General features: G+C 39.6%; 1 protein-coding gene across 2 annotated transcripts in view; it reads right to left on the bottom strand.

Annotated features, from left to right (window-relative positions):
- Positions 1 to 25,379, bottom strand: part of chst11 (carbohydrate (chondroitin 4) sulfotransferase 11) — a 120,077-nt gene that overhangs the window by 32,893 nt on the left and 61,805 nt on the right. The gene's annotated exons all lie outside the window — the stretch shown is intronic.

Here is a 25,379-nt window from a genome sequence, read left to right on the forward strand (position 1 = left end):
ATCCCCTCTGGGAAATTCATTAAAGTTAGCTAAGAGTAGCTAACGATGTTAATAGCTAGCAATATTTATTTGAAGTCTGCTAACAGTTAGATAGCAGATAGATAGATATACTGAGTGTATTAAATTGAGTAAGGGGCATTTTATTTGTTACGAATTAAACTTTTCTTCTGTAAGATGAAAAATATGTCTTCTTTTAACACTTACAAGTCTCATTTTAAAGAAGCTAAACTGTTGAGTTGTGGATTTTTGGGACATGTGTAAGTAATATATTGACAAAGGTGTGGACACTGGTTTTTATTTGGCTTTTGTTTACTGTGTGTCCCTTTCTTCTTAGTGGATTTCAGTATCATTAAGCCAAAAAGGAACACCTCATTAACCTGCCAACTTTCACATTTTTGTCATCTTTCATTAATGGTGGAAAGAGAAAGCTGATGATCAGAAGGATTGTATTCCTGTTATTGATGCGAGAGTCAAATCTAACTAGTCTTTGTTTTGCTGTGGTCCCCCTGGACCTCTCCTCAAGGACGCTACTTTGGGAGCCATCGCTTTAAACGACCAACTGCTGTGCGAAGGAGGCAGAAAGCTACAGGGATAAATAATGAGAGCAGTGACTATATGCCAAGGGCGAAGCCACAGTTCAGCGTTTGTTTGGCTGGATCTCAGCTCTTTACACAACTCGATACAGAGCAGTAGCTGCTGGCAGCGGCTCAGTGGGAGCAGCCAGCGCAACACTCCGCCCCCGCCAACACACTCTCTCCAATTACTCTGGATGGAAAAGCGCTGAAGGACGGCGCGGGATCGGCAGGAAAGAAAATGAAGCGCTAACGAGAAAGCCAAGGATTTAATGGCAGTTTATTCCACACGTCATCTGCCTCATGTTCATGGATGAACATGTGTTAGTGCCATCAGGAAAGCTCATGATGAGAATAACAATTCTCATTGGATACATTTCTATACAGCAACCTTCAGTAACTCCACTAATGTTTGCATGTTTGCCATTCAAATCTCAAGTAAGATTATGCAACAATGTCAAAAACAAATTATACTCTTTTAAACTTGTTGATACACTCTTGGTACCTATTTCAATTAGTAACCTTAGGTTTTTAAGCAGTTCAGAACCATTTACTTGACATTTGAAAGGATGTAATTGACAGTTTTGATTTTTAAATAAGTCTCAAATGTGAGGATTTGCTACTTTTCTATGTTTTATGTAATTAAATGGTGTATCTTCGTGTGGATAAGTCATTTAAAAGATGTCACCTTGGATTCTTGGATTATTTTGAGAGATAATTTTCACAATTTTCATTTTTCCATCAAGGACCCTGGGAGCTTGGGTTTTATCTGTGTTCTAAACTTTTTTACAGCCTAATTGCAGCATTTTCCACCGGGATTCAGTATTTCACCACCAGAAATGTATTTCTGGCAGTGTTGAGAGGACTTTGAACCTGCATTTAGACCGTCAAGATGGGTAATGAAACAGAAATGCTCTATTTTACGGGCCTGCAATTTTGCAATAATTTGACAGTACCATATAATTCTACTAATTATTGAGAGCCGAAGTCTTGACATCCTCTTCTGGCTTCTGTAACTAAATGCAGCCTCTTATTGAGCATTTTCAGCAATATTTCTGAACATAATAGAGTTTCAAGGGTTCATTTTTCAGCTCCCAGAATAATTTCCAAGCAGCAGTGGGTACCAAGTCAGACTTGAATCATAAATTTGATGACATTTTTTTAAAAAAAGATTTGGACTCGAGTCTTTTGACTTGAAAAATCTTACCTCTCCTCAAGCCAAAGATTAAAAGGTACAGTGGTAGTAGGATAATTTCCAAACAAGTTGCAGAAGAAAACCACGAAGAACTAACGTCAAGTTACTGAGCTCCGCTTGGAAAAAATGATACCAAAGGTCATATTGCTCACGTACAGCAACTACGAGGTGTTCAACAAAAATGAATTGCAGTATGCAAAACATGTGGGTCAAAAATTACAGATGGAGACGCAACAATTTCAATGATGTATGTTTAAAGCTAAAAAAAGACATATTGAGGGAACAACATAACACTACTGAATGAAGTTACATTTAGGGCTGCAACTAACGATTATTTTCATTATTGATGAACCTGTCAGTCATTTTCTTGATTAACTTATTCGTTGTTTGGTCCATAAAATGTCATAAAATGTTGATCACTGTTTCCCAAAGCCCAAGGTGATGCCTTCAAATGTCTCATTTTATCCACAGCCTAAGGATATTCAGTTTGATGTCATAGAGGAGTAAAGAAACTAGAAAATATTCACATATGAGAGGCTGAAAATAAAACATTTTTCTGCAAAAACAAAAACTCAAAGCAATTAATGAATTGTCAAATTAGTTCAGGATTAATTAAGTTGAGAACTAATTGGTTAATCAACTAATAGTGCAAACTCTAGTTATGTTTCAAGGCTAGTCTTATGTAATTTGTGTTATTATAAGGGTAAAAAAGATCAACTTTACTGTGATCATACAATCAAATCTCTGGATTTGACATATCCTACTATTATGAGCAATGGGCAGGTGCTATACAGCACCCAAGGACCAACTTCAGTTCTAAGCCAGCATCTTGGTTAGTGGTACTGACAGGAGAATTTTGCAGCATTTTTCAACCCAGGAGCCAAAGAGGATCTGGGAGTCCCTGGGCTTTGACCTGCAAGCTGTCACTGAAAGAAAGGAAAGACGTAAAACTTTTTCATCTTTCAGTCTTGCTCCTGTATAGAAAGGTTAGGAGCCAGCAGGGGCCCATTGTGTCTTAATCAGTTGCTAATTATGCACATTTACATTGGTGGACCTAGCTCTGTCTATGTTTGTCTCTATTTACAATGTGCAGGGGGAGTAGTAGGCTGCAGGATGCAAATTTGCACATCTGCTGTGTAAAGCTCATAATGTCAGAATCCACATTCACTCAGCTACACACCTGCTCATGCGCTGAACTATAAATTTACAAATCTGTTGACTACAAACATGTAAATCTGTCTCTGCTTTCCCAGCCAGGAAACACAATGAGGATGTTGTCTCTGACTGTCAGTATTTTCATCTCTCATATCCCATCTTCTTTGTTGCCGCAGTGACCAAACACCCCTTCAAACATCAATGAGAGCTCATCGGCTCTGACGCTCGCCTCGCATGTCAGACAGACATCAAAGCGGAAAGGAGGATTCGCGTTACTCAGCGGGCTGTTGATTTTTTTAAGATCCTGGTTAAAAATTGAAGAATGGAGCGTGCTGAGGTTGGCGCTGACCACAGATACACCCAGCATCCCCTTGTATAAACTGTAATCCTTCTATTGGCCCAAAGAAGATCCATTGACGGAGCCCTGGGGAGCGAGCTGAGCGCTTGTTAGTGTAACGAGCCCCAACAGACAGCCGTGACCTTCAAACACAGAGGGGAGGATAGAGAGATGCCTTTACACCTTCAAAACACACACACACGCACGATTAATCACGCACGCACACACACACACACACACAGAGTGTGATTGATATCCTTGTTGCTAAAGCTGCTCCTTAATAATGCAGTTCAACACTCCATCCTACTGTGGGCGATGTAAACAGGCAATTACTGCTTTCTCTAAGGACGAGAGCTCTCACTGCAATAATGCAATCATGGAATATTTGCTTTTTAGGTTCACTCACACAGAAAACGCACAAACACACCGCCCGCGCACACACACTTCTACTCCCAGCAGGCTGAATCAGCAGAGCGGTGGTGATTACTGATTGCTGTGGACACAGGCCTGAGGTGGAACTCAAGGTAATGAGGATTCAGTTCTAGTGTGAGTGTGAGTGTGAGTGTGTGTGTGTGATGGGTCACATAGCCATGGTGGTGATATTTATGTGTGAGCACCAGTGAGACTGATGCTAATGACGACGGATGCTGAAATAAATCAGGTTGAAAGCTTGTCTGTGCCGAGTGTGAACACGAGCAGATTCAATTCTTCCAGTCATCTGTCCTTCCCATGAGGGACTGAAGGACTGAGGGACTCAAGTCAGCTTCAGTGCTCTGCAGAAGACTTTGCTATAGACTGAGTCAGACTGTGGTGACCTCTCACTTTTATAATTTGTCCATAAACAATGTAATGCATATAAATTATTACACATTAACAGCATTTGTTTGGGTTGTTCTAATACTAGTATAAGAAACAAATTTACACCCTATTCACCTCTGCCTCCTTTAGTTTAGCTCTAAAGAACAACTAATTAATCATAAATAAGAGTTTTCATCATCAATTTACAGTCATAGGTTGGTTAGGTTTAGGCAACAAAACTACTTGGTTAGGTTTACAAAAAGATCATGGTTTGCCATGCGCTTGTAAATAGCCACATTGCTTATTACATCCCAAGCGCAAATAGGATTGTTGTTTATGGACACCTGGGTGCTTGCCTGTGCCATGCTATAATATATACACGGGTGTGAATAGCCACATATGCTATTTACACCTCAGGTGCAAATAGAATTGTTTGCTATGGATACCTGGGTGCTTGTCTTTGCCATGCTATACTACATATACCTGGGTGCAAATAGCCACAATGCCTATGCATACCCCAGGTGCAAATAGTATTGTTGGCTATGAACATTTGGAGGCTTGTCTTTACCATGCTATACTAAATACACCTGGGTGCAAATGGCCACATTGCCTATTTACACCTTGGGTGCAAGTAGCATTGTTGGCTATGAGCATCTGGGAGCTTGTTTCTGACATGTTAGCCTATATACACCTGGGTACAAAAAGCCACACATGCTATTCCACCTTGGGTGCAAATAGCATCTGCCTGTAAGAAATGTGTCTGATACAGCCCCACCTTTGGGCAGTCACCCTCTCTGTAACAAGCAGCATGTACTTGCAACATAAAACCCACAGAACTAAGAAATATCACATCTCTTAAAGTCATTCTCCAAATCTATAAAACAGTGTTTAAAGTACAGCCAAACATGCTGTAATAAGCAAGAAAATTGGTTGTCATTGTTATGTTAATTGCTTATATTTTTGTCTGTGTTTAGTGCTTATGAGCTTTTGCTTTTACATGGTGGACTTAATTAATTTCATGTTTCATGTGCATTGTCCCTTCTAAAATAAAAAACAAACTTAAATGTGACACAAAAAGTGCTGACAATGTATGAAAGACAGATTTATATTTCTATTGAAGCATCAAGTCATGAAACATGTAACATCACAAAGCTGCAGGTGTTTCACAGTTAATCCCCTTTAGCGACGCCTCCCTGCTTCATGCCTCGCAGGTTCCAAGTGACTGATAAGCTTTTATTGTGAAAGAGTGCTGGAAGCATACAATTTAGCCTGGAATTCAAATTCATTGCTCGAGAATATTCTTTATGTGTTTTTTGTTTTGTTTTTTGAACATTACAGCTCAAACAGAATATAACAGGGAAGAGTAAGCAACTAGCTTTATAAGTCTCAGCCTTTCAGCCCTTGTTCATTATATTTGCTGTACATTTAAAAAAAACTAAAAATACAATGTGTCATGCAGCCCTGACTCAAAAGCAACTGCTGGAACAACTGTACTCTTCGGCCTTTTTGGTGTTCTCAACCAATTTCAAACTTAAAACAGATTTCTGTGTACATTTATTCTCTCCTTACAAAATTAATATCTGTTATGAGCTGCAGGTCTGTTTACTTCCTGTCAGCACCAGTAATGGGCACTTTTGCCAACAAACTTGAAACTGATTTTTTACCCTTAGGTTTATGTAAAGGAAAAAGTGAGGTTTTTTTTCAAGCCAGTCATACATGTTAGAAAATAGTACCTGAAAACATGAAAAGACAGAACTATTTAGTACTGAATTGTGGAGTTTTCTGTGCCATGGTAAATTTATCATTGTAAAACACACTTCAAACTGGACAAATGCAAAATAAAACTCACCAAAAATGTCTTGGCTTGTCTTTCCACTGCTCCAACAATCACCAACTCTGGACTTCGTTCTCGCTCTTCTCCCGGTTATATTTTCACATCTAACACGGTAAATTAACGGTTTATTTCAACCAAACCAGAGCTGGTGATTGTTGAAACAGTGGAAAGATTAATCAAGACGTTTTTAGTGAGTTTTACTTTGTTTCTGTCAATTCTGAATGAAGAAAACGATACTAGCTAACTAGCAAACATTGTTAGCAGCTATCTAGGACACTGAGGTCATTATTAAAATGCTCAGACACAAAACAAATTGAAAATACTATTAACAGTATGTACCAAGCTAACTGTGAAAGGTGAAATAAGTAACTATAAGTAAGTTTGTAGGAAAAGGTAACGTTACCATAGCATTGATAGGAAGTAAACAGACGTGCAGCTCCTAAAATGGATATATGTTACACAATTAGAAGACACTGATGAGAAAATAGAAAAGGTTGTTTCTGTATCCATTTGTCCTCCCATGGTGTATAACACACACACCACACACACACACACACTCACAAACTAACAAGAGTCATTTAAATCCGTCCACACAGCACAGGCCTTATCACTGTTCTCTGGTCTGCTCTGATGCCTCAGGTATGTACACAAACACACCTCATACACACAGACAGCAAGTGTTTAATCTGTCAGTAATCCTGTCTCTGGTCTGTCTGCTGCCTTTGAATGCTTGTTCATCCCAAACACACACTCACACACACTCACACACTCACTCACACACACACACACACTGAAGGTACTGGGACCTTCTGAGAACCAGCTCGATGTGTAACCGGTGTACGCCCACCCAGTCAACGGGAACAGAAGGTCACCCGGAGTCCCCCGCCAACACCTGGCTCATTGGTTGGTGGGAACTGAGCTGTAACCATGGAAACCGCCACCCTTCACCATCCTCTCACCTGCACCGGCTGGCTGGATTCCGCAGGTCTGGAATCAGGTAAGGTCATGGGAAAGGAGAACCATCTCATTTCCTCAGTGCTGACAGCTACTTACTGTGTGCAACTGCAGACTGGACACACACACACACACACACACACGCACACACACACACACACACACACACACACGCACACACACGCACACACACACACACACACACACACACACACACACACACACAGTCGTGATGATGAGCAATAAATATGAGGACAGTGATGAGGAGTTTTGATGGATGCCCCTATACTGATTTTTGTGAAAAAGTACAGTTTTGATGCTACTGCCAGCAGACCACCTTCAACACTGGAGGACAATTTAAAAGGCTTTCAACAGAATCCCAAATTTGGGCAAAAGGAAAAAGCCAAGGTAAAGCTGAGGTTGGACAAACAACCAGCAACCACCACAGTTGTCCATTTAGCAAACATACCTCCAAACATACACCTGTCATATCTCAAAATTACCAAACTTCTAACATTTTGTAGAAAAAAACACTTTATTTTAAATATATTGCAAAAGTTCCCCATTCACAATCATTAACAGTCTGAGGATACAGTAAGACCAAAAATATATTGGCTAAACACTTTAATGTTGTACCCAACATTAATGACTACAATTTTCAAATCAGTTAGGAAGTGGTGGCAAATGTACATTTAATGTACAGAACTGTATGCTGTACATTTTCTGGAGCCGAGCCAACATCTAGATCAGTGTCACAGGATAATTTGTGTAATTTGGGGTCGCCAGATGGTTGTGAATGCTGTGGCAAACAGCATGAAATGAGAGCTAGGAAGCAGCTTTTTATGTTATAGCTCCTGTATCAATGAGTTTTCTATCTTTCAGGTGTTATACAGTCATTCTTGGACAGTCTCGGGCAGACAGGGTGGGGGTCGCGAACACCATTGTCATTTTTATGAGGAGTCATGACTCAGATAAGCTGAGAACCTCTGATCTGTATATATAGATAGGCAGTAGTTATTTGGTTATTGCAAGCTGTACCAAAGTCTTTGTCTCAGCGTTTCAAACAGATGCTCAAGAAACCCTTGAACATCTATATGAGCTGCTGCCAGAAAGCTTTTCTGCCAGAAAGCCCTTTAAATTGAGGTTAACATTGTCATACAGTGGCAGTTTGGTTAGGGTAAGGAAAAGATCGTGTTTGGGTTAAAATAAGTTAGGTTGGGTTAAAATATGATACGTTACGTTACATAACATAATAGCTTTTGATAGCGGCAAGCTAGGCTCATCATCATTATGGAAACACATCGACAGCTGCAGGAGCACGCAGACTGTGTATGTGTGGTTGGTTCTGGTTCTCAGTTTTGCGGGGACAGACGGGGTGGATTTGCAAAACCGGACATGTGCAGGACTCTGCCATCAGGTTCTGTTGATGTTGGCGTTGCAGACTTTAGAGCAGTGCTTACCAAACTTTTTCTGGCATGCCCCCCTTTCAGAAGCCGAAAAAAGTTTATACACACGCTTATGAACATCTAGTAGGACAGTGAGCCGGTCTATGTTTTGGTAGCAAACACGCTTGCTACTAGTTTACCAGTCACGTAAACAGGAAGAGAAAACAGCAGTTCGAGACCACCCCCTCCAGGCGTAGTCAGGCGTTCACATCATCCCAAACAAGCCCCACCAAGGAGGTAAACAGTCCACGTTTTGGTTTAACTGGACTAAACAAAGCTGATGTGAATGCACCCTAAAACACGTGAAACACTTTGTAAAGCTGGGTAATGTTAGTAGACACCGCTGCTGTTGGGACATCACAGTTTGACACCTAGAATTTATGTCTTTGGATGCCTCTGTGCACCCCCACACCCATTACAATAAGGCAGAAGTTTCATTGACACCTTACATTTCAATTCAACCTTTCTCTATGGACTACATTTGCCAGAAGTTCTTGATCGGCCTCTGAGTTATGGAGACATAACTTTACAGAACTCCATTTACCATCCTGTCCCTCCTCCTCCTCCCCCTTGTCCTCCCCCCTCCTCCTCCTCCTCCTCTCCTGGCTGTAATGCAGGAGTGGTGTTCCTGCCAGCCTAAACAGCAGCAGCCCAGTCAGAATGTACCCTGAAGGTAAGAGACGCTCTGTGTGCTCCGCAAACATCCACAGACACACAGCACACACACTATTCAGCTTTCATACTCTTACTTTCATCAGACTGAGCGGGGATGCAGTCACGCTGACAGGCCTCCGCCTCCTCCTCCTCCCCGTCACCATCAGCTGCTGCAGAAAACGCTCCCAAACGCTTCGATTTCAAGTTTATTAGTCCTTTTAAAAGCAGGTGGAGGGAAGCTGGGAGGCTTCCAGCTCGGTACGAAAATCAGACCTCTCTGTCATCCGCTGAGAACCAGAGGGAACGCCTAAAGTGCTTCCCAGTAAAACTTAATGCTCCCACGCTGCTTCCCGAAGCACGGCTCCTCTAAATTAAGCTGCATTGTGCCCGAGAAGGTCAGAAACTGACGGATTTCACAATCTACTTAAAACATCAAGCGAAATGTCTTTGTTGGCTTTGAAAGGACAAAACAGTGACATCACAACGAGAACACCAACCAAAGCTGCCTCTGCCAAGGAGCAAGTCTGGAAACTGACGTTGTAAATCAGGAGCAGCGCCAAATCAAGTGTGTGTTACACTGTACATCACCCTTCTCTCCTTTTCTTTAGCTTGTTTTTTGTATCCTTTTTATAACTAAGTTTGTTTACTGGAGCCTACATTCATCACAGTTTATCACCTGCATTTAAGTTCTGAAAATTACACTTGAGAATTTTCTCAAGAGCCAACATTAAGAGTGGGAAAATTGAAGAAGTACCCTTAAAGCAACATTATGTAACCATTCTACCTTAAAATAACAGCTTCAAAATCATTTTGATGCTACACTGATGTTTACTAGGTTGAATGGTGCGTCTGTCATTCCCACGCCCTGCCCTGAACGCCTGTTCTCACACTGTGTAACCAGGTTGTAACAAGCGTGGTTTGCTTTACGGCTCAAAGTCACACAAATATGTCACTGATTTTGGTGAAGAGTTTTCTGGTTTTCTCTCTGATGTCCTCCAGCTGCTCCGCCTCAACGCTCCGTGATTTCCTCACGGACAGTGAAGTAAACCGTTTCTAAATGTAGCTGCTGTTAGCTAGTTAGCTCTTAGCCGTACTGGTGTTTTACACAGAGACCGAAGAGACGCTGATGGAAGAAGCTAAGAAGAGAAAAAGAGAGTGACTGAGCAAGAAGCCACCAGGTAAAACTTAATGTGGGACTAGCTGTTCGTCGTTATTGAGAGCTTTGCACAATAAGTGCAGAAGTGGTCCCCTTGTTGTTGGACTAGTTCACTGGTTCCCAAATTGGGGGCTGTAGAACCACTGCAGGGGAGATGCAGCTCACCAGAGTGAAACAAAGTTGAATGAATATAATTTATGTAGGGAAATAAACAAACACTTTAATGATGCTGTCATGCTGATGTTTATTTCATTAAAATTCAACTTTTGAATCCATTTTAATCAGTTATTGTAAATGATTTAAGACTGAAACTAACAATTATTTTCATTGTTAATTAATCTGTCAATCATTTTCCCAATTAATCGATTAATTAATCCTGTCACAATTATCTGGTTTTTCCTTCAACATTTTTTTCATTATTTATTAATCTATCCATTATTTTCTTGATTGATTCATCATTTAATAATAATTAGTTGTTTAGTTCATAAAATGTCACAAAAGGGTGAAAAATGTGGATCAATGTTAAAGATGACGTCCTCAAATGTCCTAATTTGAGTAAAGAAAACCAGAAAATATTCACATTTAAGAAGCTGAAATCTGAGAATTTTGAGATTTTTCTTTTAAAAAAAAGACACAAAATAATGAATTGTTTATCAAAATAGTTGATTAACTTAATAGCTGATAAATCGTTGCAGCTCTATAATGACTGGTGAAAAAAAAAAAAATGTTGGTTGGGGGCCTGATCTTTTTTCAACCTTTAAAGGGGGACATACTGGAAAACATACTGAACTAGTGAGTAACATTAGTCGGCTTGCATCGGCTTGACAAATATGTGTGTATAATTGAACTGCACTGGAGACCTGAATATGAAACTGGGGCACCAAATTGCAAAAATTACCCAGTCTTACAGAATTTTCCTTTAAAAGAATAATCCTGGTTTATTTGAACTTAAATTTTTGTTTTTGGAAAAGGAAAAGGTGAGTGCGTATTAAATAATCGTGCACCATCAAGAGTGAATGACACTGCAAACAACAGAGGGGTTAGCTAGCTAGTTCACCGACTTCCCTCCCCATTCCAATGTTTCCCCGAAGTTATGACAACTAGAGGGGGTAAAGACGATATGACGCCAATGACAGATGACAAAATTCCATGCGCCGTTACCTTGAATAAATTATGGATTTTTCTAGATTTAACCATTGCTGACCTCAACTAAAAGTATAACATAAGTCTAGTCTTTTTAGAAATTTTAAAGGAGATGTGTGGGGTTTATTGGCATCTAGCAGTGAGGTTGCATATTGCAAACACCTCGTCTCATGCTCCCCTTCCAATAACAATAATGCAAAAACTGTAGAAGAGCTTATTTAAAAGTACAACACTTCTTATTTCCAGGTGATTATACAACAACGAAAAAAATATCCTGCCATTAGGTCTCTCTAAATCTTACACATGGGACCTTTAAAGTGAAAATGTGAGATAGTGTGCCTTTAAGTCCCCAGCAGTGTGATAAATACAGGCTCTGACCTTGTTTGACACATATTATGAGGACTTAGACAAACGAGGTTGTATAGACTAAATAAAACACCCCACAGTGCAGTAAACACCACTTTGACAAACCTCATAATGTGTGTTTTTTTGTTAAGACTGTCAGTTGTTGATTCACCTCAGCTGTGAAGTCGTAATGTTACCTAACACACGACCGGCACTGCAGTCAGTAAATATTACTCTGCGCTATATCTCCTCAGCATTTGATTACACACAAGGCGCCCTGTAAACAGCAGGCCCGCTCCTGCACATGCTCAGTACGGACCTGCAATCACGCACAACATCTGCCGCCATCTCTCAGCAAAGGATTATGGGCCGCTGGAGGAGGATTAATTTGTCGCTAATCTTACCTTCACAGTGGGAGAGGGCGGAGATCCACTTCACACTGGGCCGCCGCACATCAGCCAACACACACACACACAGAAGACTGATTGGGTTTAAGCATTAACATACACTACATAATTTCTTTATGGCCATGTGTGTGTGTGTGTGTGTGTGTGTGTGTGTGTGTGTGTGTGTTCTCTTAGAAATAAAGGTGCTAACCAGAACCATAAAGTCTTCTTTAGCTTGTCACTGGAGGAGAACTCTCTTTGCTTCCTGGTAGATCCTGTAGATCTGTTTGACTTGGAACTCGTTCAGAGAGTTCAACCTAGAACCCAACATAAAGGGTTATACCTAGAACAATCTGTGAACAGTTTCACCCATAACCCGCTATGAAAGGTTCTACAGAGAACCCTTTTATGGTGCAACTCAAACTCCTCCACCAAATTAACTGTGGTTCTTGAACTGGTTCAATTTAAACTCCACCAGTTTGAGTGGAACAATTATAAGGAACGCCATCAACAGAGCCTGCTGTTTTTTGGTTCTAGCTGGGAACCAACTTTTAGGGTTCACAACCAATTTATTTTTGGTGGAAATGTTCTGAACGGTTCAAAATTACACAGTTAAAGTAGCTAGCGGTTCCATTATGGTGGAAAAGACCTATCTGACGGTTCTATCCAGAACTTTTTCATCTTCTAGCAGTGTTAACAAGAGCCATTTTATATTCCAAGGGTCTTAGGTAGAACCCAATGAGTAGTTCTATTGAGACCCCTTTTATATTCCAGTGGTTTTATCTTTAACACATTCAGGGGTTCTACCAAGCACCTTTTTATATTAAAAGGTTTTATGTAACCCTTTGAGAATAAGCGGTTACAGAAAATGGATGGACGAATGGGTTTTATGTAGAACCCACCCAGGGGTTTTCCTCTAAGAACCTTTTTATATTATGGTACAAAGAACCCTTTACAAAAGAGTTCTTCAAGGATTTCAACAACTCTTGAAGATCTCTTTCTTTGAAAAAAGGTTCTTTGGAAGCAAATGGTTCTGGGTAGAACCTCAGGCCTTCAGGAGTAACCCTTTTCTCTAAGAGTGTGTGTGTGTGTAAGTGTGTGTAAGTGTGTGTATGGCTGTTTCTGTCCTGCAGAAAAACTTAAGTGCTGCAGCCTAATTGGGATTTAAATGAACAATGCAGGCAGAGCAGAGCAGCAGAGATACAGGTGATTAGCAATGTTGGCACAACTTCATTAAACAAAGCTCAATAAGAACTTGGAGAAGTGACTTTGTGTGTCTCTCTCTGTGTGTGTGTGTGAGTGTGTGTGTACAACCAATCAAGTCTCCAGTGATGATTGGCTGCGCGCGTTTCTTCCTGGTTAGAGTGCTCAGTCTAATCCTCTTAATGATGATTACTAACACGGCGATAATACACAAGCAATTAGAGCTGCGACAGTCCTCACCTCGGGCTCACAGACAGAGTCAGGAGGAGAGAGCACATCAGATATTACTCTTAACTACATTTCTTCTCCACTCAGCTTTATCGTCAGCCTCCATCGTTCTAATCCCACAAGCTCTGACTGACAGCTGTGTGCAGCAGGAAGCAAGAGAAGTGCCAAACAATATACCACACTCTGACAATCTGATAAACTTCACACTGACACAGCTTTGGAAACGGTTTCGCTCGAAAAACAAAAGGATATTTTCATCTCAAAATGTTTTAAAATGCTATATGACATCTCATGCATATCACTGTAACAGCAACAAGATCTGTCAATGGGAAAAGCAAAACTGACTGAGTACTACAAAACACCACCTGACCTTAAAGGGCCAGTGTGTAGGATTTAGCGGCACCTAGTGACAAGCTTGCAGATTGCAAAGAGCTCATCTCACCCTCCCCTTCCAAACCCCCAAACGCAAAAATTGGTGAAAAATGCGAAATGCCATATGGCATTTCAAAATGGTGGACCTCTGACTACTTGAGACTGTCTGTTTTCTCTTAACTATGGAAGCCCATTTCTGCCAAATAGATCCCGTAAGTCATGACTTAGTCAAGACTTGACTTACTGTCTAAAAACAGTAACCTAGTATTTCAAAATAATGACCTAATATCACAAAATAATGACTTAGTATCTCAAAATAATGACTTAGTACTTCAAAACAGTGACTTAGTGTTTCAAAATATGGATCTAGTATGTCAGAATAAGGACTTAGTATCTCAAAATAAGGACTTAGTATCTCAGAATATGACTTAATATCCCCAGATAATGAGTTAATATCCCAAAATAATGAGAAACCTTTTCAAAATTAATGAGTTAGTTGTTCAAAATAATTACCTAGTATTTCAAGATAAGTTAGTATCCCAAAACAATGACTATCTTAAAATGACAAGAAACCTTTTCAAAAAAATGACTTGGTATCTCAAAATGTAACTCAAAACATTAAGAAACTTTCTCATTATGGTCATTATTTTGAGAAAGTTCCTTGCTGAAACATAGATTGAACGTCTTAATAAGAAATCTAAAGCAAACTGTGCTTCAAGATTACTGTATGACTGTATGATGTACTATATGACTGCATGATGCTGCTGTCTACTGAACACCACACACTGCCTCCTCACAGAGTATGAGCTCCTGTAGTCCTGTACCATGTGTACCAGAATGTGTCTTCAGCTGTCAATATGTCCCTGCACCACCGCCGTCACCAAGACAAACTCCAGCATATTCATTGTAGCTGCAAATGAAGTGATTCTAACTGAGAGTGCATGTGATAATAGAAGAGGAGAGACAGAAGAATGCAAAAGCAGCGAGGAGACAAAGATAGCACCTGACAGCTTCAGAAACGTCTACATCACAACACGAGAACAGTGAAGCGGGCTTTTCAGGCCTCTTTTAACACATCAGAGCCGTCACCGAGCACACTGGAGCAGAAAGCACAGCGGCAGACGCAGCGGGTCAGGAGGAGGAAGGGTGAAGAAGAAGAGCAGGCAGCGAAAGTTTTCACTCAGACAGCCTCTGCACCGCCCTGCCATGAGCTTTCATTCATTTAACATGAGGGATCCCATTACTGATGCAGACGCACTGCAGTAACATGTACTGGATGATGCTACAGTATGTACACATGAACTATGAGCTCAATCCTGCTGCATCCTGTGTTTTTTTTAATTCATCATCAGGATCATTGTCATTCCTCCACAGGCTCAATAGATCAGAATGCACAGCAGCCACAAGAGGACGATTTTACACGAGATAATTTATGGCTCCTGAACAACATGTTTAATGAATACAGTCATTATTATGTTAGAATCTTTGGGATAAATGTTGTTTCTGAGAGATAAATAATACATTTGCAGCTTCAGGGCTTTTTCCATTAATTAGCTCAATAATTAATGCCTGACGAGTGGAAACACAGTCATCGCTTGGTATTTAGTAATATTATTAAGCTGCTAGACTGTGGATGCAGCAGGGCATCCAGAACAAGCATGGCTTCAGTTTGGAGGGATGAAGGTGACCCATGGGTGGTCCAGATGACTACACACTGTAAAAAGTGTATTTCAGTTGTAACTTAAGTAATGTAATGTTTTGAATGTCTCTTTGTCTAATTTTATGGATTATACCAATTTGAAATTACATCCTGTACCCTTAATCTGCTATTGTTTTTCAATAAAAGCATGTCAGGTAGACTTTTATCATTAATGTACATCTGACATCATGACATCCACGTCTGTTCCAGATTTTTCTGCCTACAGCTGAGCTGCGCCATTTTCTCTTGTTGACTCATATTATATTATACGTGTTTCTGACCAACTGCTAATGTTAGCTACAGAGAATAACCGCAAATGTTGCGGATGGTGTGTAGCTAAAAACACAAGCCTCAGGATAAGTTTATGGTAGTTTACTTAAAGTTTAAGTGTGATGTATAAATAACATGTTACTTAGCGAAGTTCATTTGAATGTGCATAATTAACACTATCAATATAAATGTACATTCACTCATAACAAAGGAAGAAACAGCTGAATAATAAATGAATAAACCGAGCAACAAACATTTAACATTATAGGCTGAACAGTTTCATACAGTACTGAGGTGTGGTGGCTGTGGTCCGAGGTGAGAAAGTGACAACTTTATTATAAATGATGGTTGCAGCTCTCTGCGTCTTTTCCCCTCCTGCCCTTTTTTGACGGATTTTAATTCTGCCATCTTTTTTATGAGAATATTAACAAAAAAAAAAAAACCCTGCGGCAAAATAGCCTGTAAAGCTCTTGCTGCTGCTCCTAAATCACATTACCGGGAGTGTATATAATGATTAAAAAGAACCTAAATTAGCATAACATTTTTATCAACTCCCAGCTCCTCTCCTCTGGATGTGGCATTTCAAAAATGTCAGAGGACACGGTGTAGAGAGATTTTAGTAATTCAATTGAGCAAAGTGGGGACAAACATTCAGCACTGATGTGTGGTGTATCTGTGATGCACCACAGGCGAAGATGGTCAAAATATTGCCTGTTATCAAAGGGTCATCTCACACAAATTACAACAAACTTCTTCTGTTCTCTCCTCTGCCGATTGGAAAATAGCACTGCAGATAGTGATGATTTTATGTTTCCAGGTTTGAGATAGCTGTCTCTGATATATTTTGCCATAATCTTTCAATACAGCATTGCATTACGTTTTCACACTCTGGATAATCCACATTCTGTCAGCAGTTTTCATACGGACTATTGCTCTGATAGAAAGTACCAATGAAAAGTTTTCACAGCGAGGTCTGTGGACTTTTTTAATGCAGTTTGTCAATGATGTGAGCATCACAAAATAAATCCCATTTCCCTTCACTGTACTGGGGTGGAGGCACAGACAGAAATCTCAGAGATTCATAACACCGACACTATCTGCATGGCTGGATACTAGCCAATATCATTTTTTCCTTCCAGATACTGATTGCGATATCTAAACTTTGCGTATTGGCTGATACAGAGTACCCACAGGACACCAGTGCATTACAAAATATCCCATATTATTATTATTATTTTTCTTTTTATATTCAGGTGTAAACTAGTAACCCTGTATGCATGTTGTATGATTGCTATCATTGTTGTATGGCCTGGCTCAGTTTAAAAATTGTCTTAATTAATTTAATTATTTTAATTGTGATACCAGATCCACCATTTTAGCCATGTTAATTTGAAATCATTGTGCAACTGATTTTGTCAAGGACAATTCTTTTTTACCTTAACAAAAAAATAAATAAATAAATAAATAAATATTGAACACAAAAAACGGACACATGCACACATATTCATACATACATTATATAAGAAATCATTTCTACCTAACTTCAGAATAAGTCATTCACTCTACTGCAGGAAATAAAATATAAGAAAAGTTAAGAATCAGCTAATATTAACACGATATAAAATAACAAGAATCTCTCAGTATCTCATATCTTTGTTATTGCCAGGAACTCACATTTATTTATTCCTAATATTTTGTCTCTATATAATAAGGATGGAATTCTTCTAAGTTTGATTAGTTAATACTCAGTAACGTTAGCTAACAACAACAATCAAAGTTTATAAGACTAATATTTAACTTTAGTGATTACTGTCACTTGTCAGCTTTAATTTTATAAATAATAAGAAAACAATAAAAGAAAATTACTGAAAATATATCTTCTTTTTCTATTGGGTGTTTTCCAATGTACATCCAGTCATAATGGGCTTTTTGTATTTATTAATTGACTGTATTCGCACAGTAGCCATTTTCTTATGATGTCACACTCAGGGTGCAAAACTCAAATGTCGCACTGCTGCGTTCCAGGTTGCAAGACTTGTAAACATAAAGTGAATCTGACAAATGGTTATCATTTTACTGCTTCCCCAACTGGAAACAACAATGGATAGTGAAAATCTGGAAGGCATATTTCAAGATAAAACAACATGTTTATTAAGCCATTTCTTACCGTGAGACAACAGCTAATGTTTGCATTCAGCCACTCGTTAGCTAACGTTTTTACTACCACACAAAACACACACTGCTAAAGTGGTTATAATACACTTTTGTGTTAGATGTAACCTGTTCATATGAACATAAAATAAATATATGTTCCAGAGAGCAAAATGTCTCTAATGTTACTGTCTGAACCAGAACACAGTTTGACAGGAAAGGGGGGGAGAGAGAAACATGTCTGGTACCTACACCGATTCTGGTAAATGATAAAAAACTATGTTTTTGTTATCTTGGTGTTCTGACCCTTTAAACCTCTGCAAGCTCCTGTTGGTGACGTCACCTGCCCGCTTCCACATCTGCTTATTCCCACAGTCCCAGGACCCCTGAGTCATAAGTGCCCTGCCGCTGCCTGATTCAGCGTTCCCTTCACTAAAAAGGAAAGGAATTCAGTGCTGGAGGACCACGTATGTTCATTTAACTCTTAGCTCATAGCTCCACTATGACCCCAAAAACACACATGTGGTGGGCTGCCAAGCAGCATGCATGTCTGCTAGGAAAATGTTAGTAAAGCATGAGTCAGTCAGATAGTGGAAACACGTGCAGACTATAGGTCAATATAGGTCAAGATTTCTGTGCCAGACATTTAGAGGCAGCCCCAGACTTTAATAATTTACAAGGGAAAGCTTTTGAACCAGACTTTAGAGCATCAGATAAGACTAAAAGTCTCCTTTTTAATCCTAAAAATGGAAATTGTGTTCAGATACATTTTTTCTGGCTAGGGAAACTCCACAATACATCACTACATTACTATGATGGGTGTTTTCTGAAAGTTTTGGCAACACTTTATATTAAGGAGTCTGTAATTAGCATTGGTTAATAGGTAATTACAAACACATCTATTAAGTTTAACTAACTTACATATTATGTCCTTGTCATTAAACCTTTTTTGTTCTTGCTTTATCAAGATTTCTACATACTTTATTGTGCACTTATACATAGTTAACTATGTATTTATTGATTTATTTATTTTGTGGCTACCAGATCTAAAGTGTGAAGATTACTTATTAAGGCCAATAAACCCTTTATTATGCACTTACTATCAGTTATCTATGTATTTTGTGGCTACCAGCTGTAAAGAGTGAACAATGCTTTTTAAGATTAATAAATCCTTTATTATGCACTTATTAAGCAGTCTATAAACTGTTAAAAAGTTTCTTATAAGTGCTTATACATGTATTATAATCAACAATAAACGTGTTCATCATGCTATTATTAACACATATATAGTCCTTTTAACACATATTTAGGCTAATAAGAATCTTTAAAGGGCCTTATTACCTATTAACTACCAGGTAACAGGTAAGGTGTCTGTAATAACCACTAGTTAATAGACATAAGTCCCTTACAAGATTCTTATTAACATTAATATGTGTTAATAGGATTATATACACCTTAATAACATATAATAAATGTGGTATATTATGAGTCATTGAAAAGCACTTATAAGAAGCCTGTTAACAGTTTATAGACTGTTTAAGAATGCTAATAAAAGCCTTAGGAGTATATTTGTTTATAATAATATTACAAATAGCATCTACAAATATTTCATTACACGTTTACTGCGTTAGATAACTTACCTATTAGGTCATTGTTAAACAATTACTGAGCTTGTTGTTGTTGCTTTAATAAGTTTTATAACCTTTATTATGGATTTATTAGCAGTTAACTATATATTTATTAACAGTTAACTATGTATTTGTGAACAGTGCTTGATTGTTGCAGCCTAAAAAAGCCTGATTTCACAGCAGCTTTTCTAAAAAGTTGGAGTGAATCTTGTGATATTTTTGGGCTTTTTTGCAATTAAATTAAATTGTGGGAGTACATAAGAAAATTGGGATTTATATATATATATATACAATTCATTACAACCAAAGGCAACTTGTTCCAGGGAGAACAAAACCACACATGTATTTACCATTAATACCTTAATATAAAGTGTTACCAAAGTTGAATACACAAGTGAGAAAATAAAATCTAAAATAAAATAAAGTTTTATGAAGGCCCTGCATCATATCAGAAGTTTGCAGTGTAATAATGTTTTCAGTAGGCGGAAGGAGACGGAGGAAACATGGACTTAATGGAGCTCAAGGCTTTGATGGATGGCAGGAAGTCAACAAGTGATGACTGTTTATAGTCCGCCCCTCCCGCGGGACACACACTCACACACACTCTCTCTCTCTCTCTCTCTCACACACACACACACACACATACAGTCTGACTGAGTGGAAGTGGACCAGCAGTGAAATGCAGTCATCCGTGGGCCGATTCAGTCGGAAAGGTGGCCAAGCGTGGAAGAGACCCGGTCACATGAGAAGGGCCGACCGGGGCACCGGATAGCAGACGCCGCAAAAACCACGAGACCACGGGACGCGGACGCTGCGGGGGGGAGTCATGAGGATGGAGAGGGGAGAGACTTCTGCCTGGATACAGACGGGCAGACCGGAGAGATCAGAGTGAACTCACTGAACCTCTTCTCACACGCCCTGTGGGAGTCTCACACACTCCAACACACACCTCTTCCTCATGCCTCGCGCACTCCACCCCACCGCAATAAAAGAGTGTGAATGGAGGCAAACATGAACTAAGTGAAGAAGAAAAACGTGCTGGGATCAGATGGAGGTATCTGATCCCCGAGGCTTGAAAGCAAGCTGACAAGTCGAGCTGTCATCTGCAAAACATCACAGAGCGGCAGGCAGGCAGGCAGACAGGCATTCAGGCGGACACAGAAGGCATGCTGGGAGAAGAATCAGATGATGCTCGGCAGCAACAAAGCCACTTAATTCCCCCCCAAAAAACTACAGAGTAAAATTATCTTTGTCTTCCCTGGTCCTCTATGCCTGCACTCCAGGGTCTTATGCATAAAACATCTGAAGTTGGAGAAACGCTCTGAGTTTGACGGGAGGTCGTGAGTAATTCATAAGGGTTTTTAGCCCTGAGATTCCTTCAAGGAAGGCCAGATATTGAGCAGTAATGATGACGACATGTGGGGGCCGGCTGTGTTCACATGAATGGAGTTGTGTTTAAGATCTGTTCACAGGGGCAAGATTTAAAAAGCAATTAGCAGAATAGAAGGATGGAGCAGATTATTTGAAGTGAGGTTGTATGAGGTAGTTACACACAGTCGGTGTATCACCTACAGTAGATGGCGATAAGCACAACCACAGTTTGGAGAAGCAGCAGGAGAACTGGTGTAGGAAGCTAAGCAATCTACTGCTGTGGACAGGGTCAGCAGCAAAACATATTTTAGACTGTTTTCACCCCTTTAACTTTCCATCAGACGGTCTTTTCTGATGAGAAACTGTTTTTATATAAGCCAATATCGCTTTCTACAAATCAACCTTTGACAAAAAGAGTCCCTTTACCTCGCAGAATATGGGAGTTGCTGGTCCACACTGCCTCAATTGGTTGATTTGAATGTGTGCATTTGGTGAATCTGAACTAACAGACAAACAGATCAAGACAAGCAGCTCCCATGCTGGCTGGCAGAAACAGCAGCATATGCTGGAGTTACCCCTAATAGCTGGCTGTGGCAAAATAAGGCCATAAAGCAGCCCTGAATAAAGACGGCCAAGATCTCCCAAAGAATCCATCTGAAAATTCTCACCAAGTGAGTGAGAGCTTTTTATTTTTAATATATATTTTTTTTAAACTTTGAGTGATCACTGGCTTAATTAGCAATGGTTATTAATCGGAAATTGCGAGCCCTCTGCTGTGTCTCACCAGAATGATTCTGTCTCAGCTTAATATCATGACTTTGAAAGCACCAAATGACTTGCTTTAACGGATTTCATTCATAATGCGAAGAATTGTAAAATATCACTTCAATGAGGCTGTTCAGTCAGACAGGGACAGATCACAGGCAATGAACTTGGCATTTCATCATCACAGCTGAAGCGAAGTTTAAGCTGCTAAGCATTTTATATTATATTCACTCTAATGTTGATTAACATAAATGGCGTTCTTTCGTCCCAGTAATTATTAATACCACAAAATAATTCACTGAAGCAGTCAGGCTGGGGACCCAAATTTCTCCTTGTTGCATTTAGTGTCGCTGGAAATATGACCAGTGCATTTTGACTGAAGCTGAGGTTTTACCTTAAAGTGTGCTTCTGTTCCCAGGATAGAAAATGTCTCATTTTGGGGGAAAATATGAATCCCTAGTGCATAGCCTTCTACCTGCGTGGTCTGCTGTGTGCCAGTAGGTTGCCAAGTTTGCACGCATGGTGCGCTAGAAATTGCTCAAAGGTACTGTAAAGTAACAATAAATGTGTTCTGAGTTTGTCACATCACAGAAAAATGTTTTATTAACCACCCAGCCAAAGTCATATGATTAAAAATCACTGTATAAAATTAGGTCTCAAAATAACGAGACAATGAGCAGGTTTCTCTGCTCCCAAAGGTTGGGGGTGTGTCCGCGCCACTGTCTCAGTGTCAAACACCATAATAACCCGAAATCAACCTGAAACATGGACGCTCCACCTAGCAGCTTTATTGGACATGTCCAGACATGTTTGAGCCACCAGAGCCAGAGGACAGTGACAGGATGGTATTTTTTTTCTTCTGTGACGGTCTGTTGGAACTGAAGTGAGCTGCTGGGCTGTCGTAGGGGAACGATGCCTCCAGCACATCACCAAGTCAAGTTTCCACTAAAAAACATTCTGAACAGTAAAAACAGTTGAACAGTTGAACATAGTGTTCAGTTTTAACAGGTTTTCAGCACTATGTTCTAACATCTATAATGTGTTTCATAGAAAATCTCATTTTTTCCTTGATAGGGCCTTTAATTATGTTTCAAGAACAAAATGTAACTTCTGTCAGTATCTAGAAAAATGCAGATGTTTAAAAAGAAATGTCAAGTCCTTTCCATACATCTGTCCTAAGTCTTGGTCAAGTCTCAAATCATAAATGCTAAGTCGAAGTCAAATCAAGTCTTTTACCAGCATAAGTCAAGCAAGTTTCAAGTCCTCAATTTGGTGACTGGAGTCCCCCATCTCTGCTTCATCGTAAAATCAACGTTTTAACATTAACATTAAAGGATTAATATTCAAGGCCCTAGTGTTGAAAAACGAGTACTGCAGTCCAAGTAGTGAGCTGGATCTATATATTATATATTAAATAGGTTGACTGTAGGTTGCAGGGACAATGAACAAGAGTGGAAGAGGCAACAACAAGTCCTCTGCTGTAAGTTGATCATCTGTTTATAACTGTCAGATTTCTGTTAATGTAAGGTTCAGGCCACTGGACTTTGAATTAAGTGGCTGTCTGTCTCACTGCCTGCCAAACTCCATTAACATTTTCCTCAATTTAAGCATTATAATCATCTAGATCTTCCAAAAGATTATGAATGACTTCTTATGAATCATAAACAGACATTTATTCATTTGGTGAACATTCAGCATTAATCTGAACTCTGATTAAAGTGAAACGGGAAAACAAAAAAACAGAACAGAAAAGGGGGACACCACAATGTTACCTTGATCTCTGATGACACATCATCATCATTTTTATGACTCATTTCAGTAAATGCATTACAGATTTCTCCTTTAATCCCATACCATTGTTTCGATATTTCATCACCATCCCCGGGCAAATCTTAAAATCTGAGGTCAGGTCAGGTCATCTGTCAGGAGTATTCACATCCAGAGCCAGAGACCAACCCCAACAACACAGCCACGTGTTAGCAACAGTCAGGTTATGACTGTTTGACTGATCTTTGCTGCATAATATTAACACAATAAAGGATTAAATCTTTGGTTTACAGGGTAAATTATATACTTATCATTTTTATTACCCCATTGACACCCAGGGCTGTAACCAAATCATAGGTCACATTGTTCAAATAGCAGATATTTAAATGTGGAGTGACGCTCTAGATATTCTAATTCTTAAATATATTCAACACAAGGTCACCTTCAGTCAGCTGAGAAAGCTGTTCTTCACACCGAGAAGATTAATGAATAAATTCAGCACTAAAACTCCTGGGTGTGATTTTTTTTTTTCCAGCGGCAGTTAGAAAAACTCTTTTTCCTGAAGTTTGCTGTGAAGCTGGAGGCATAAAGCCTGAGGGAATCTTCCAAATACAGCCGTTAATGCATTTACATTAGATTCAAGCTTCTCGCCTATATGGTGTCTGGAGAGTTTAACAGTAGCTGAAATCTTAGAAAAGCCTTCCGATCCGAAAATCACCGCCCCACAGTAAAGAGGCCAAGGATGAAAGCCACCGGGGTCTGGATAATAAGGAATAGAGCTGAACATTACAGTGTCCTTGGTTTATTTAGTGAGACAGAGGAGTGCCACATGAAGACAGATGAGTCAGACGCAGCAGCTCCATCAGAGAAGAGGGGAGACGGTGGAAGAGTGGACGTGAAGTGATTCTTAAAAAGATTAGTTATCAATTCAAGCTGAACATAAGGAGCGACTGCAGCTCTGCCCGTGGCAATAAGCTCAGAAGAGGAATGAGGCCCGGGTGGAGCGATGCCCCAGCTGCTGCGGGCGAGGGAGGGCTGATGTGCTCGCGCTCAAGGCCAGGTTCAGGAAGGTTTCCGGCTGGAGGTGTGAGGTTCCTGCAGAGGCCTGACATGCTGGAGAATCCAACCCCTAATACACTCATACCGAAAGATAATCAATGAGGGCTGGTCACTACCTGCAGGAGTTCTTCTAAGTCTACCTCCCAATGAATACGCCTTCATTATACTTCAGTGAGCGGTCTCCTACATTTCCCAGAATGACTTTTGAAAACTCCCAGAGAAATTGTGCAAAATAGATTTTTTTTTTCACAGCAGCCATACTGATATGAAATAACAGGTCATTGTTACCAATGATACTAACACAGATCCCGTTCCTGTCAACTCAGACTGAGACAAAAGCAGAGAAAAGCTCCAGCACACTAAATGGAATGGAACCTTAATTAGTATCATTGGTAACACCTGTGTTCATCCTCCTTTCATTTTAATATGTCTTCTGTGGAAAAGGTATAAGAGATTGATATTGCCATAACCTAAATATGAAGTTAGAACCAGCTATAGTGATTAGCTTAGCTTAGCATAAAGGCTAACATAATCAACTTTAAGTTAAGTAAAGTTAAATGAAGTGTGTAAAAAACAGTAACAGGTATCATTTAAGACATTATATGTAAGCACAGCATATATGCAGAGTGCTTTTATTGGCAATTAAATTCACACTTGAGCTGTGTAGAAATGATTACTTGGTCTTAAAGCAGACAGACATTACAGAAAAATGAATCAGATCCTTTTCAAGCATGAGTCATCTAAAACTGACTGAGCGTTTACAGATTAAAGTGCATGTTTGACAGAAGTTTATGTCTTCGTCCATGATTTGACCCCGACTCTAAATTTCTCCCTTTATGTCTTTGCCTTTTATGTCTGATTTAAAGAGAAAATTATGTGTGGCGCTGTGAAA

The sequence above is a fragment of the Lutjanus erythropterus genome, chromosome 22 (assembly GCF_056507025.1).
Source record: "Lutjanus erythropterus isolate fLutEry1 chromosome 22, fLutEry1.hap2, whole genome shotgun sequence".
Taxonomy (NCBI): Eukaryota; Metazoa; Chordata; class Actinopteri; order Lutjaniformes; family Lutjanidae; genus Lutjanus; species Lutjanus erythropterus.